The sequence below is a fragment of the Papio anubis genome, chromosome 8 (genome assembly GCF_008728515.1).
Source record: "Papio anubis isolate 15944 chromosome 8, Panubis1.0, whole genome shotgun sequence".
NCBI lineage: Eukaryota > Metazoa > Chordata > Mammalia > Primates > Cercopithecidae > Papio > Papio anubis.
The window spans coordinates 56,224,622-56,240,212 of record NC_044983.1 but is presented as its reverse complement, the minus strand read 5'-3'; the positions used below and the strand labels follow the sequence as shown (position 1 = coordinate 56,240,212).

General features: G+C 43.1%; 1 long non-coding RNA gene across 2 annotated transcripts in view; it reads left to right on the top strand.

Moving 5' to 3' along the window:
• LOC110743951 overlaps positions 1 to 15,056 on the top strand; it is a 64,233-nt gene extending 49,177 nt beyond the window's left edge. For both annotated transcript variants that reach the window (XR_002523820.2, XR_002523821.2), the window contains one exon: positions 14,913 to 15,056. This is a non-coding gene — a long non-coding RNA (uncharacterized LOC110743951). The remainder of the gene's footprint in view (positions 1 to 14,912) is intronic.
• Positions 15,057 to 15,591: the final 535 nt, after the last annotated feature.

The window sequence follows — 15,591 nt, the reverse complement described above, 5'->3', positions numbered from 1 at the left end:
TCCTTTGCACATTCATTCATTCTCGAGGGGAGTAATCACATGGTTACTTTCTTACTGTACATCCTTTCTTGCTGTACTTTAAAGCCTCCTTGTGGCAAGGACAAAGCTTGCTCATCTTTGTAGACTCTACAAGTGCTTATTAGGATACCTCACAGAGTAGGCGAGGAGAAATGGAAGCAGGACATTTTGATGCAGACATTTTTAAATGGGGAACATCTGAATGTATCAAAATTTGACAGTGACTCTTTTCTTGACTAACACATGAAGCAAACATTACTAGCTTTCACTCCCTCATCCCATTTTCAAGCCTTGCTTCATTCCCTAGGGAGCAAGTATCTGTTATGCACAATTTAAATGCTTGATATCCATCAAAACACCTGCATCAAGATGAACAGAAGAACATGTACTGTTTATATGTGAATTGACTGATTAACTCTAGGCATATTACCCGTTCTATTTATTTAGATGTTCCAGTTTCCCTAATTGCCTTCCCAAGCTCAGACTGACTTAGTACCTCACATTTCCCACTCTGCAGGTACAACCTATCAGTATTCGTCATGACATGGTTAAACAGCAACACCAGGCAGTCAGTTAAGTTTCAGCAGTCATTGGAGGAGGTGTTTACAAGCACAAGATACCAGTACTACTACTATTACAAATGTTTATTGAAAATGTACTACAGTATGAACCATTATTGCATTTAGCTTTCCCAATAAGCTCAGGAGATAGGTCAGTGGATATTTAACTTTATTAGAAATTATCCATTTTCCAAAGTGTTTAAAGTATTTTACAGTCCCATCAACAATGTGTGACAATCCCAGTTCCTCCACATTCTTGCCAACCCTTGGCATTATCAATCTTTTACATTTCAGCCTTTCTGGTGAGTGTATACTGACTGGTATCTTTTAGTGGCCTTAATGGGCATTTCCCTGTTTATCAAGTTTATTGAACACCTTTTCTGATGCTTCCTGGCCATTCATATATATATGTGTGTGTGTGTGTGTGTGTGTATGTGTGTGTATGTATATATATATAGCCAGTGTGTGGCCTAGACTTCTGCACATTATTTTATTGATTTGTTGGTTTCTTTTCATTGATTTGAAGGAGTTCTTTATATATGCTGAATATGAGTTCATTTTTAGATATTTATATTACAAATAATTTTGCCCTGTCTTAGCTCAGGTTGCTATAACAAGAAACCATAGCCTGGGCTGGGGGCTGAGAAGTCTAAGATCAAGGTGCCAGAAGATTCAGCTCCTGGTATAGGCCTATTTCCAGGTATATAGACAGCTACCTTCTCATTGTATGCTCACATGGCCTTTTCTTTGTGTCTGTACTTGGAGGGGGGAGGGGAGGGGGGGGAGAGAGAGAGAGAGAGAGAGAGAGAGAGCTCTTATATCTCTTCCTTTTTAAAATTTATTTTATTATTTTTTTTAAGAGATAGGGTCTCACTCTGTCACCCAGGCTGGAGTGCAGTGGCATGATCAACCTCCTGGGCTCAGGTGATCCTCTGCCTCAAATTCCTGAGTAGCTGGGACTACAGCTGTGTGCCCCCACACCTAGGTAATTGTTTATATTTCTTTAGAGATGGGGTCTTGCTCAGTTGCCCAAGCTGGTCTCAAATTTTTGGCCTCAAGTGATCCTCCGTGTCAGCTTGTCAAGTAGCTGTGATTATAAGAGCAAACCACTGTGCCTACTCTTCCTCTTCTTCTAAGAGTACTAATCCCATTATCAGGGCACGACCCTCATGATCTCATCTAAACTTAATTACTTCTCAAAGGCCCCAGCTCCAAACCAACCATCACATTAGAGGTTGAGCCTTCGACATATAAATTTGGAGGGACGCAAACATTCAGTCCATAACAATCTATGTGGCTTGCCATTACATTTTCTTAATGGTGTCTTTTGATGAGAGATTTTTAATTTTGATGAAATCCAATGTACAGTTTTTGCTTATATGGCAATGCCTTTGTGTCCTAAGTTATCTTTGTCTCCCCCACAGTTGTGTAGATAGTCTCCTATGCTTTGTTCTGGAAACTTTAGAGTTTTACCATTCAACTTTAGGTCTATGATCCATCTCAGTTTAATTTTTGTGTGTAATGGCAGGTAGGCATCAAAGGCTCATTTATTTCTCATATAGATATTCAGTTGCTCCAGTTCCATTCATTGAAAACTCCTTCTGCTTTGTATTGACACCTTTGTCAAATAACAAGTGACAGTCAATTTCTGAACTTTCTTTTCTGTTTCATTGATTGATTGATTTCTCTGTATTTCAATATTAAACTGTTGAGTTACTGGAGCCTTAGAGTAAATCTTGAACTGCTCCAATTTTGTCCTTCTTTAAAATGGTTTCGGCTCTTCTAAGTTTTGGCTTTTCATTGCCATGCAAATTTTAGAATCAGCTTATCAATTAATACAAAAAAGCCTACCAGTGTTTTGATGGAGATTTTGTTGAGTCCATAAATTAATTTGTAGAGAGTAGGTATCTTTTTGAATTTTTTATTTGAAAAATTTTTTTGCAGGTGCAGTGGCTCACACCTATAGTTCTAGCACTTTGGATGTTTTTGTTGTTGTTGTTTTATAGAGGCGGGGTCTTGCTCTGTTGCCTAGGTCTTGAACTCCTTGCCTCAAGTGATTTTACTGCCTTGGCCTGCCAAACTGCTGAGATGACAGGCATGAGCTACCACACCTGAGGGCTGGTATCTTAACAATACTGAGTTTTCCAATTCATGAATATGGTATATTTCTTGGCAATGTTTTCATCGTAAACAATTTTGCATATTGCTTAAAAAATTTATTCCTAAGCATTTTACAATTTATGATCTCTTAAATATATTTCTTTTCTTTTCTTTTTTCTTTTTTGAGATGGAGTCTCACTCTGCTGCCCAGGCTGGAGTGCAGTGGCGTGATCTCAGCTGGCTGCAACCTCTGCCTCCCGGGTTCAAGCTATTCTTCTGCCTCAGTCTCCCAAGTAGCTGGGACTACAGGCACACACCACCACACCCAGCTAATTTTTGTAATTTTAGTAGAGACGGGGTGTCACTATATTGGCCAGGCTGGTCTCGAACTCCTGACCTAGTGATCCACCCACCTTGGCCTCCCAAAGTGCTGGGATTACAGACGTGAGCCACCGTGCCCAGTCTGTCTTAAACATATTTCTACATAATTTTCAAATTATTGTGAAAAGTATATAGAAATGCAATAGATTTTTAAAAAATAAATAAAGACAGGATCTCATTATGTTTCCCAGGCTGATCTCAAACTCCTGGGCTCAGGCCTGTCCCAGCCTCCCAAAGTGCTGGGATTACAAGTGTGAACTACTGCACCAGACCAAAATGCAGTAGATTTTAAAATATTGACCCTACATCCTATGACTTTGCCAAATTCTCTTATTAGTTCAGTTTTGATTATTTTGGGTTGTCTAGGTACACAATTATGTTATATACAAACAAAGACCATTTTACTTGTATTTTGGATATGTGTATATATTTAAATTGTTTTGTGCCTGGAATGTGCCAGTTGTTGCTGGGAGCTGGGTCTATGGTGGTGAATAAAACAATCTTTGAAATGCCTTCCTGAATCTCATCACCTATGCCTCATTCCATAGTGAGTTTTTTAAAAAAAGTTAAATGTTGTGTTTTCTTTATACAATCCCAAGTTGTTTATGTGTTATCTTCCTCACTAGTGAACTAGTTGAGGGTAGCTGTTCTATAATTTTCACCTTTGTAATCAGAGCCTAGCATAATGCATTACTCTTGGTAGGTTCTCAAGAAATGTTTATTGATCTGACTCAGCCTCTGTTGGTATGATTTAGGAGAGTCCATCCAAATTGGCCAAACTTGACATTTACAGTAGGCAAATGTAAATCATGTTTCCTATGAATAGTTGTACTTAGGGAGCAGGCATACTGATGAAATAGGTAGTATTCTGTTGTGGGAGCCACCTAAGGCACCAGCACTGCTGTGTGGTACTACTCCAGAAAAAGTCATTTATTTCATGGTCTATGAAAATGCAATGCACAGCTTTTTGGCTGTGTTCTGAGAACACAGTCTGAACAGCAGCCATATTGAGAGACAGGACTAGCTGGATTTCCTAGGCCAACTAAGAATCCCTAAGCCTAGCTGGGAAGGTGATCCACCTTTAAACACGGGGCTTGCAACTTAACCCACACCTGACCAATCTGAGAGCTCACTAAAATGCTAATTAGGCAAAAACAGGATGTAAAGAAATAGCCAATCATCTATTGCCTGAGAGCACAGCGGGAGGGACAAGGATCAGGATATAAACCCAGGCATTTGAGGCAACACCCTTTGGGTCCCCTCCCCTTATATGGGAACTCTGTTTTCACTCTGTTTCAGTCTATTAAATCTTGCAGCTGCACTCTTCTGGTCCGTGTTTTGTTAAGGCTAGACCTGAGCTTTCGCTGGGCATCCACCACTGCCATTTGCTGCCCTCACAGACCGGCGGCTGACTTCCATCCCTCCTGATCCAGCAGGGTGTCCACTGTGCTGCTGATCCAGCGAGGCGCCCCCTGCCACTCCCGATCCGACTAAAGCCTTGCCATTGTTCCTGCATGGCTAAGTGCCTGGGCTCATCCTAATCGAGCTGAACACTAGTCACTGGATTCCACAGTTCTCTTCTGTGACCCATGGCTTCTAATAGAGCTGTAACACTCACCGCATGGCCCAAGATTCCATTCCTTGTAATCTGTGAGGCCAAGAACCCCAGGTCAGAGAACACAAGGCTTGCCACCATCTTGGAAGTGGCCTACAGCCATTTTGGAAGTAGCCCCCCACCATCTTGGGAGCTCTGGGAGCAAGGACCCCTGGTAACAATATCAGTACTCTTTCTTGACCAAGGCAAATCATCTCAATTGGCCACCTTCTATTATTATGCAGTGCTCTTTGTCATTGACCACCTTTTTGCATCCTATATACTACTGTTTAAAACTGTATTCCTTTCAAGCTTTCTATCCTTCTTCTTTATCAACATAGTACCTTGGGTGTAGTGAAGAATTAACTTCACCCAAAGAGAGGTCTGGCCTTTGCCCTCAACTACTTGGCTGTGATCTCTAGGCCTTCAGAATATTCTGCCTGATGGGAGTGTCTTTGTTTGCCTGGGGGCTTTAGCCACCAGACAGTCTAACAATGTCATTTATGATGGGGGCTTCAGGCCACAATGTATGTTTTGTCTCCACCAGGGACTGGGGACTAAAGGCAATAGCTTGACTTCTGAAAAGGGCTGGACTGAAGGTCAGCCACATGGGCAGTATGAAGGAGCCCCAGCAAAACTGAACACCAGTGACTGGGCAAGCTTCTCTGGTTGGCAGTACTCTGCATATTGTCACACATCAACTGTGGGAGAAGGTCACACTGTTCATGTCTCCACAAGGGTAGGACAGCTGGAAAACTCAATGTCTGGACCTCTTCCCTGGGCTGATTTTATTGTGTATCCTTTCATTACAATAAGCTGTATCCCTGAGTATAACAGCTTTCAGTGGGCTCTGAGAGTCCTTTTAGTGAATTACTAAAACTAAGGGTGGTTTGGGAATCCCCCCTTACTTGTACTTGGTATCAGAAGCAAGGATGGCAACTTGTGGGGACTGGTCCCCCTAACCTACATAGTTGGCCTCAACTCCTGCCAACTCTATCTCTCTCTCAAACTAAACCCTAGAGTACCTTGTAATTACTTACCCTTCTTTGAAGAAAGTTACATGCCTGATTTCGTCCTTTTCTCATTTCTCATTTACACTTCAGCTAATTGTGATTAGACTTGCTGTCACTGTTCCACTCTAAATGATCTGACAGAGATCATGAATAACCTGTTTGCAGCTCAGTCATCTATTTGGTAATTAAACACATTTTTATTTAGTGTCACCACAAGTCAGGTATAATGTTGGGCCATGAGAGTTCAGTGATTACCAAAATAAAAGCATTCCTTGCCCTCACAGCACTTATAGTCCAGTAGGGGGTTCAGGTAAGCCCTCAGAAAACAGCATGTTAAGGTCCACGTTATGGGAAATAAGGGAGCTATGGCAGACTACCGGGTGGTGGTGGTTGGGGGGGTCCCAGCCACCTCTCCTTAGCAGTTGACACTATTTTTTTTTTTTTTATTTTAGATGGAGTCTTGCTCTGTTAACAGGCTGGAGTGCAGTGGCACTATCTCGGCTCACTGCAACCTCTGCCAACCTCAAGCAATTCTCCTGCCTCAGCCTCCTGAGTAGCTGGGATTATAGGCACGTGCCACCACACCCAGCTAATTTTTGTACTTTTAGTAGAGACGGGGTTTCACCATGTTGGCCAGGATGATCTCTATCTGACTTTGTGATCCACCCACCTCGGCCTCCCAAAGTGCTGGGATTACAGGTATGGGCCACCATGCCCAGCTGAGCATCTGACACTATTAACTAGCGCCTGGTTCTTTCTCCTGGGACTCCTATTTTTCTATTTCTTCTCACTTCCTTTGCTTACAACTTTTTCTTTGCGTACCTCTTAAACCCTGGTGTTTTCTGGCATCTGAGCTCAGAATTCTTCTCTCTCATCTTTCTACACTCCTCTAATCTTTTTACACTCTCTCGAGTAGGTCTCCTTCATTTTGACCGCTGTAATTCCCACCCAAACACAATGATTCTGCATCTTTATCTCTCACTTAGGCCACACCCCTGAGCTGTAGACATGTGTCATCAGCTCCCTTCTGGACGTTGTTGCATGACTCAAATGGAACTTCACACATTTCCCCTCAGAACAGCTCTGCCTTCTGTGTTTCTGACATTGGTGAATAATTAGTGTCACCATCTACCTAGGCACAGATGCCAGAGACCTGGCTGTCGGCCTCCACTTCTCCCTCTCTTTACTGCCTCATCCAGTCACCAAAGCCTTTGAGCCTACAGTGTTACAGACATGTGCTGTTTTCCCCATCCCTGGCAGCTGTGGTGCAGGCATATGACACGTATTTGGCCAATTGGTTGCTCACTTTGGATTTTAAATTTGGTTTCCCTTCTTCTACCCATGGCCCTTCAGTTTTGTTTCCAAAGAATGCTTTTCAAAAAATATTAGTCAGGCTAGGCATAGTCGCTCATGCCTATCATCCCAGCACTTGGGGAGGCAGAAGCCAAGGGATCACTTGAGGTCAGGAATGTGAGACCAGCCTGGACAACATAGCAAGACCCTATCTCTACAAATTAAAAAAAAAATTAGACACGCATGGTGGTTCACACTTGTAGTTCCAGCTACTTGGAAAGCTGAGGCAGGAGGACTGCTTAACCCCAGGAGTATGAGGCTGCAGTGAGCTGTGATTGTACCACTGTGCTCCAGCCTGGGCAGCAGAGACCTTGTCTCTTAAAAAAAAATAGATCATGTCACTCCCTGTTCAACATCGTCTAATAATTTTCCCTCATATTTAGTATCAAATTCAAAGTCATGATTGTTGCCCAGAACAATGTCCTACATGATCGACTCGTAGCTCACTCTTCATGTTCACTCTGGCCATTTTCCTGTTGCTCAACTGCTCTGTAGTCCCCATGTTGTGCCTACAGCCCGCCAAGCACACTGTGGACTCAGACAGCTGTTCCTTTTGCCTGACATGTTCTTCTCACTGATTCTTTTTTTTTTTTTTTTTTTTTTTTGAGACAGGGTCTCTCTCTGTTGCCCAGGCTGGAGTACAGTGATGCCATCTCAGCTTACTGCAGCCTCAACCTCCTGGGGTCTAAGTGATTCTCTCACCTCAGCCTCCTAAGTAGCTGTAACTACAGGCGTGCACTACCCCCAGCCCTGGCAACTTTAAAAAAATTATTAGTAGAGACACGGTCTCTCTGTGTTGCCTGGGCTGGTCTCTAACTCCTGAGCTCAAGTGATCCTCCCACCTTGGCCTCCCAAAGTGCTGGGATTACAGGTGTGAGCCACTGCGCCCGGCCCTTCTCACTGTCTCTTATGTGATTCACTGTCTTACTGCAGGTCTTCACTCAAATGAAAGACTTTCTGTGACCATCCTACTGTGTAAAATAGCCACCACTCTCCCAAGTCATTCTCTGATCCATACCCTACTTCATTGTTGTTCAAAGCACTTCCCACGGTCCAATGTTGTATTGTTTACTTATTTGCTTACTGGTCTATTTTCTACCTCTCCAACTAGAATGTAAACTCCACAGTGGCCATGGGACATGCCAGCAGCACCTCCTTGTCATCTAACGACCAAAATCATGCAACGCATTGATGCCCCCTTGGGGGAAGGTGCAGTGCAGCCTCCGACTGAGAACCAGTGCTAGAAGTGAACTGGACACAGGGGAAATTGTGGTTAGAGATGCAGATGCTCCGTTTATTATTATTATTATTATTATTATTATTTGTAGAGACAGGGTCCTGCTATGTTGCCAAGGCTGGTCTCTAACTCCTAGGCTCAAGAGATCCTCCCCCATCAGACTCCCAAAGTGTTAAGATTACAGGCATGAGCCACCATGCCTGACCCCATTTTTATTGGCCCTGCAAGATGCTTTGTTTTGATTGTTCATTTTCACTTCTGCCTCCTTCAGTAAACCTGTGAGTGTCCTGAATGGGGATCAAGATTTGTTTGAGTGTATGATCTAATTTGAATACACACGTGTGTGTGCGTGTGTGTATTTCCCCCGCTATTGGACTGCTCAGCCTTCACAGCCTGTTCTTCCCCACTCTGATACACCAGGTGTCCTTCAGCAGGTGTAGTGAAACAAAGCAGAGGCTTTGATGTCACCCACGCTTGCCCTCATGTGACTCCCGGCCCAGCCCTGAGCCAGAATCTGCTCCTGTTATTAAGGGTATGATTGTCTTCATTTTACAAATGAAGATATGGAGGCTCATATTCTTCATCTACAACTCATTGATGGATAACCAGGTAGCCCTTGCAACCTAACCTTTGCTGTTGCCTCCATTACGAAAAGCTCTATGCTCAGCCGTCAGTCATGATTTTAGAGAGGGCTCCTCAGGTAGCGAGAAAAAATGCTGACCGACAGTGTCATTATTTCAGGTCGAGGTGACTAATAGCCCTGCAGTCCTCTCTGCACTCTGTACTGAGGGAGAACGACCTTTGATTTGTGGCAGTCGCAGGGGCTGGCAAGGCCTGCAGTCATTTGCAGCTGATTCTGCTGCTTTGTGTCATGAGACATTAAGTGACTTGCTTGGATTCACTGGACGAATTAGTGGCATAGCTGGGATTGGAACTCAATATTCCCTTCTCCAAATGATGGGGTTCCCTCTGTGCTTGGTGTCTTCTTGACTTCTAATGTGTCTGGAATGCATAATTGTTAGAACCCTGGACATCTGTAACCTTCACCGGTCAACTGTAATCACCCCAAGCACCCTGATGGATTCACGGAGCACAGAGGACGATCCCAGCAAACGTGTTTATCGTGTTTGTCACCAATGAGGACTTTTGCTGCCATCTCTTGTACCTTGGTGACTTGGGCTAGAGCATGCATAAACCTCCAGGATTATTTTTATCCTTTTAGTTTAAGGTTTACAGAGAATGAACAACTCTTGGCCTATTGTGTTAATCTTAACTCACACCTACTTTTGGCCCTGTGACTGAGGCATGAAAATATGAGTTTTTTTCCCTTTAGGCCTAGAACAAAGCTGCCACCTTCCCCCACAGTGGTGTTTTTTAAATGCTTGGTTATGACCAATTAGAGGATTATAAAATCAATTAGTGGGGTGACCAGCACTAAAAAAATAGAACAGGATATAAAATAAAAAAGTAGTAGTAGAGTACTGTTCTGTGAAATCTTTTATCAGTAATGTGTGCATATGAATGAATGTGTACATGTGTATATGTATATGTGTGCATGTGCATGTATACTGGATCACAGTTTAAAATGTATTTCTCACTATACTTTGGGGTAAAATAATAGGTGCTTTCAACTTGCAGGTGATAATTATGACTTGGCAGGATGTATCCAAATGACATACCACTCCAGGTAGATTAGAGTCTCTAGAGGGAGGGGCTGGGTGTGTATGTTTTTTAAGTTCCTCAACTGATTACGGCATTATCGTTCTTGCTACCTCCCCAACTCTCTGTCTCCTCTCTCTCTCTCTCTCTCTCTCTCACACACACACACACACACACACACACACTCCACAGTTGTTGCAAACAACCGTATCTTATTCATCTGAGTATCCCCCTATGACTGAAGCAGTAGCTGGCACTCCCTAGGCACTCAATAAATGCTTATAATTGTCAAATGGCAAATGTTTGAAGGCTAAAAAGTGAAATTTATATAGTTTTCTTTCATCATGCCCAGCATACATTTTGCACTTGGTAAATGCCACTCAGTGTGGTCATAATGACTTATGGAAAACAAAAATACAATACCGAGAAGCCAAATGGCTAAAACGCGCAGGCGTAATGAATAGCCATTGGACTGAGCTGGCCTTCACCACCCCAGAATAAAACTCTTTCCCCCTCACTGCACTTGAACAAACCAATCCAAACCAGGAAACCACAGAGAAGGAGTGGCTGCCACCTCCCTAAGTAATAGAGTAGATCTCCTCTTAACCTTGGTGACCCTCAAAAACCAGTAAATTCCTTCTTTTATCTATCCTAAATCCTTTATATTACCCTTTAAGCCAATTTTCTGTTGTACTGTATTCAATGGGAATTGAAAACAGCTGGTCACCATCTGCTGTAGATTAATTCTTCATGTACTTGAAGCCTATAATTAGGTCATTCCTCAGCCTTCTCTTCTCCAGGCTAAATATCTTATTTCCTTTAGCCTTTCCCAAAAGGTTTTATTTTCCAATTATTTAATTGTCTTCATAGTGTTACTCTCAATACCAGGCTCCCTGTCTCCACACACCTCAAGTTGAGAAGGCTGATCAGTGTGAAGGGTCATGGGCATTTAAAGTCACCACTGCCACTTTCAGGAAGTCCTTTTCTGTGAGTTGTTTATTTTCTGAGGGCCATTTAGAAATGCACAGCAGCCTTCAACTGAACAGGACCGTGTCACCCTGAAATTGGAAACAGGAAGCAGAATATTATTCTTTGCTTCTACCCTAATTTCAAATACAGATAAGCTGGACCATAACCTTGATTTTGCACCCCAAAGTCTGTGAGTTAGCCAGTGTAAATCTGTGGGATGTAATTGTCATCCTCAATTATAAATGTGTCATTGTAATAGCATTCTTTTTTTTTTTTGGATGGGGGGGATGGAGTCTCGCTCTGTTGCCCAGGCTGGAGTGCAGTGGCACCATCTCGGCTCACTGCAACCTCCGCCTCCTGGGTTCAAGTGATTCTTCTGCCTCAGCCTCTTGAGTAGCTGGGATTACAGGCACATGCCACCACGCCCACTAATTTTTGTATTTTTAGTAGAGACTGTATTTCACCATGTTGGTCAGGCTGGTCTCAAATTCCTGACCTCATGATCCACCCACCTCGGTCTCCCAAAATTCTGGGATTACAGGTGTGAGCCACTGTGCCCAGCCTATAATAGCATTCTTAAAACGGATTTTTAACTTGGCTAATCTCAGGTGGAGAGAAGTGTTCAGTGTTCATCCTATTTTTTTTTTTCGATACGGGGCTCGCTCTGTCACCCAGGCTGGAGTGTGGTGGCAAAATCATAGCTCAGTACAGCCTCGAACTCCTGGGCACAAGCGATCCTCTCACTTTAGTTTCCTGAGTAGCTGGGACTACAGGCACGCACCACCATGCCTGGTTAATTTTTAAAAAATTTTTTTGTAGAGATGGGGATCTCACTATGTTGCCCAAGCTGGTCTTGAACTCCTGACCTCAAGCAATCCTCCCACTTTGGCCTCCCAAAGTGCTGGGATTACAGATGTGAGCCACTGTGCCTGGCCCAAAGTGTTCTTTTAAGTCCAGGAAATATTCTGCTGGTGGAATGTACCCAGGGAGGAAGAAAGCATGTCCAAGCACCATTCTCGAAGGCAGTGGCTCTCCTCCTTTCTGGAAGTATGTGTATGTGACACATTCCCTAATGTCCAGATTTTGATGAAATACAGGAACATGCATGGATCAATAGATTTTTGAGATGATCAAAATTATATCTTTATTTCTGTGGCCCTCTGTTCTTTCTATCGAAACTGTGTTGGAATTTTATAGCATGACTTTTTGGTTGGAAAAAGTTACCCCCTGGTTGTCTGTCCTTAGAAAGACTCCATCATGACTCAGAAATGATGGCCAGATTGTGATGTTTTTTACCTTACTCTATTAAACATCTCCTCTAGCTGTACCATGCCTTATTCAGAAACAGTCAAAAATGCATGGCTTCTGTTTACTGTGCACAATCCCTTCATGAGGTAGATATTATCACCACGTCAAATATATATATATATATATATATATATATATATATGCATGCTTATGGTTACTTAGGTGGCAGAGCTGGGATTTTGATCCAGCCCTGATTGGTCTCTCTGGTGTCATCAGAGTCACCTTTAGCATGCTGCTAAAATACAGATCCCTGGATCCCAGGCTCAGATTCTGACTTAGGAGGCAGGACTCAGGAATCTTCACTTTCAGTTTCCCCAGCAAAGTCTTACGCATTGAAAAATGCTGTCTAACTATTAGATGCTGGGGCACCTGTATTAAAAATTCTAGACCGTTGTGTCTCAAACTCTGTTGAATGTCTACCCAGGAGTCTGGTTAAAAGAATCCTGGATTCCCCTCCACAGCTACTGAATCAGAACTGAGAAAAATGAAGTTGGATGTATTGTTGACGTGCAACCCAGAGGAATTGAAGGCACAGTGTAGTTTGAGGAAACCACTAGTGTGAGTCTTCCTGCCAGCGGTTTCCAATCCCAAGCACTTCTGGATGTTTGGGTGGGAGATGGAGTCTGCTAGGGTGAAAGATGGGATGGTAGTGGCTTACAGTTCTTGGCTTCCTAAGTGTGTGAAGAAAGGCTAAGGAAACAGTGGGAAGATGAGCCTTGAGAATGCTTGCTGCTTCACCAGGCAACTACTTTTTTTCTCAGAGACAAGGGTCTCCCTATGTTGCCCAGGCTGGTCTTGAACTCCTGGGCTCAAGTGATCCTCCTCCCTCGGCCTCCCAAAGCATTAGGATTAGAGGCGTGACCTGTCCCAACTATCTCTTAAAGAAGGATAAAAAGGATACAAAGCCATGGTTTTGAAAGCCAAGTATTGCATTTGCTAGCAGAAGTATAGTAAAGGGATAATCACATGTTATGATGTTGTAGCAGGTACTGTTGCCATGGCAACATAGCGGGGACTTACAGAGGAGATAGACAGAGGAACAGATGGGACGGGTGTTATTCCATTGAGAACTTAGGGGACGCAAGAAGGTTTACTGAAATGAGCAGCATAAAAAAATACTTGGCACACAGCGAAAGCTAGTCCTAGAAGATGAAAACTCAGAAGACTTGGTTCTATGAATATATTTTAAATCTACAAAATGTGTTTTAACAACAGGAGTCAAAGAATCCTCATAGCTGTCTGAGAAGTCTTCATTTGACAGATCTCAATTGCAAGCAGCTCTCTGCTAGCGAATCACATAATGTACCATATGTTCTTGGTATAATGTATGTGGGAAAATGAGTATGGTGTTTGTGCTGAAAAGTCAGAGCCCCACAAATATAATTAAGCTCTCACTAGATAACCTAGAGATAATTGACTGAATTCAGCATAGCAATTTCTTGAGTCAGTATTTACTAGGTAAGTGGATGGAAATAATTTAAGGTTCATGCATATTTGTATGTACATTTCAGTATTATAATAATTATAGGCAATGTTTAAAAACAAATTGAATTTTAATTCCCTAGATTAACATTGGCTCCTATTTATTGAGTTCATTTTCACTTTGAGCTAAGGAGAAATTATTTATTTATTTATTTATTTATTTATTTAGAGATGGCGTCTTGCTCTGTCGCCCAGGCTGGAGTGCAGTGGTGCCATCTCAGCTCACTGCAAGCTCCACCTCCCGGGTTCATGCCATTCTCCTGCCTCAGCCTCCCGAGTAGCTGGGACTACAGGCACCTGCCACCATGTCTGGCTAATTTTTTGTATTTTCAGTAGAGACAAGGTTTCACCATGTTAGCCAGGATGGTCTTGATCTCCTGACCTCGTGATCCACCTGCCTCGGCCTCCCAAAGTGTTGGGATTACAGGTGTGAGCCACCAAGCCTGGCCGAGAAATTGTTATGTAACACTTCAACAGCTACTCTTCATCAGCACCTCAAATTCACCTAATCAAAATTATGGAAAATAAAACACAACAACCTCCTTTCTCTCAATAACTAAGCTTTATTAGTTCCTTAAATACATAATTACTACATTAAAATAATTTAAAAAGAGGCTGAGTACGGTGGCCCATGCCTGTAATCCCAGCAATTTGGGAGGCTAAGGTGAGAGGATTGCTTGAGCCCAGGAGCTCAAGACCAAGCTGGGCAAGATGATGAGACCCTGTCTCTTAAAAAAAAAAAATTAGCCAGGCATAGTGATGTGCACCTGTAGTCCCAGCTACTCGGGAGGCTGAGGTGGGAGGATTGCTTGAACCAGGAGTTCAAGGCTGCATTGAGCTAAGATCCATGCCACTGTACCCAATCCAGGTGACAGAGACCCTGTCTCTATTTAAAAAAAAATAAATAAAACACATGGATTCCATACAAATGTTTATCTCATTACTTTATCAAACAGGTTTTCTGCCATGGTGAGCATTCAACAGATGCTGACCTCATTTGGGCAGGAGAAAGGGAATTCCTTACATTTTTCTTGTTTAAATTGGTTCTTGAACCAAAGTAAGGAGGAAGGAAGGAAGGGAGGGAAGGAGGGAGGGAGGGAGGGAGGGAGGGAGGGAGGGAAGATGCCCTCCAAGTGTGACTAAATTCCCCCCAGAATGCTCCTTGGGACAAAGTGCTGAGAGACTGAGTCCTCCCTAAGGATCCACACCTTCCCAGTTTACTTTGTGCTTCTCCACAGATGCTGTGCATTGGACTCTTCATTGGACTCTTCCTCACTTGGGCTCCCTGCGATTTTCCAGATCAGATGTCTCCATTTGCTTCCTAGCCTTCTAAAATGAAACACCTTCCAAGGCAGGCAATAAAGGGATCTCTGTGCTCCTCATGTGTTTGGAGGCCTCTGCTTTTTCCTGCTCTGTGCATAGCCTTGCAAAGGCTCTGCATTTCTGTGTTCTGCACTGCTCACAGATTGCATCTTCAGCCTTCCCAGAATGAACTTCTTGAACTGCTCCCTCCTGTGTCCACACTTCCTGAGAAGGGCAGCTACGGAAATCCCACCCTGAAGCCCGGTAGCCTTGCTTGGGACATCGCTGAAGAGTTGAACTCAGCACAGGGCTATGTGGGTCCAAACCTATCTATTCCCCACCACCAAAATCTCACCCTTTTCTCACGCCAGCACTAAGGAAAGCTGTTTTGGGGAAAAGTGAGATCCGCTTTTACGGTGGCTGACTACGTGAGGAAATTATGATTCCCTGACAGAAATAGATTGGTATAGACATGGCCAGAATGAGAAATAATCTAATTAATGATCCATGTGCTCATTCAGTCTCTTCAGTTCATCTGTGTTTACAATCACCAAATCATTCCCGTGGACAGAAAAGTCTCAAAACAGAGGTTATCTATAAGAAGAAAAGGAATAT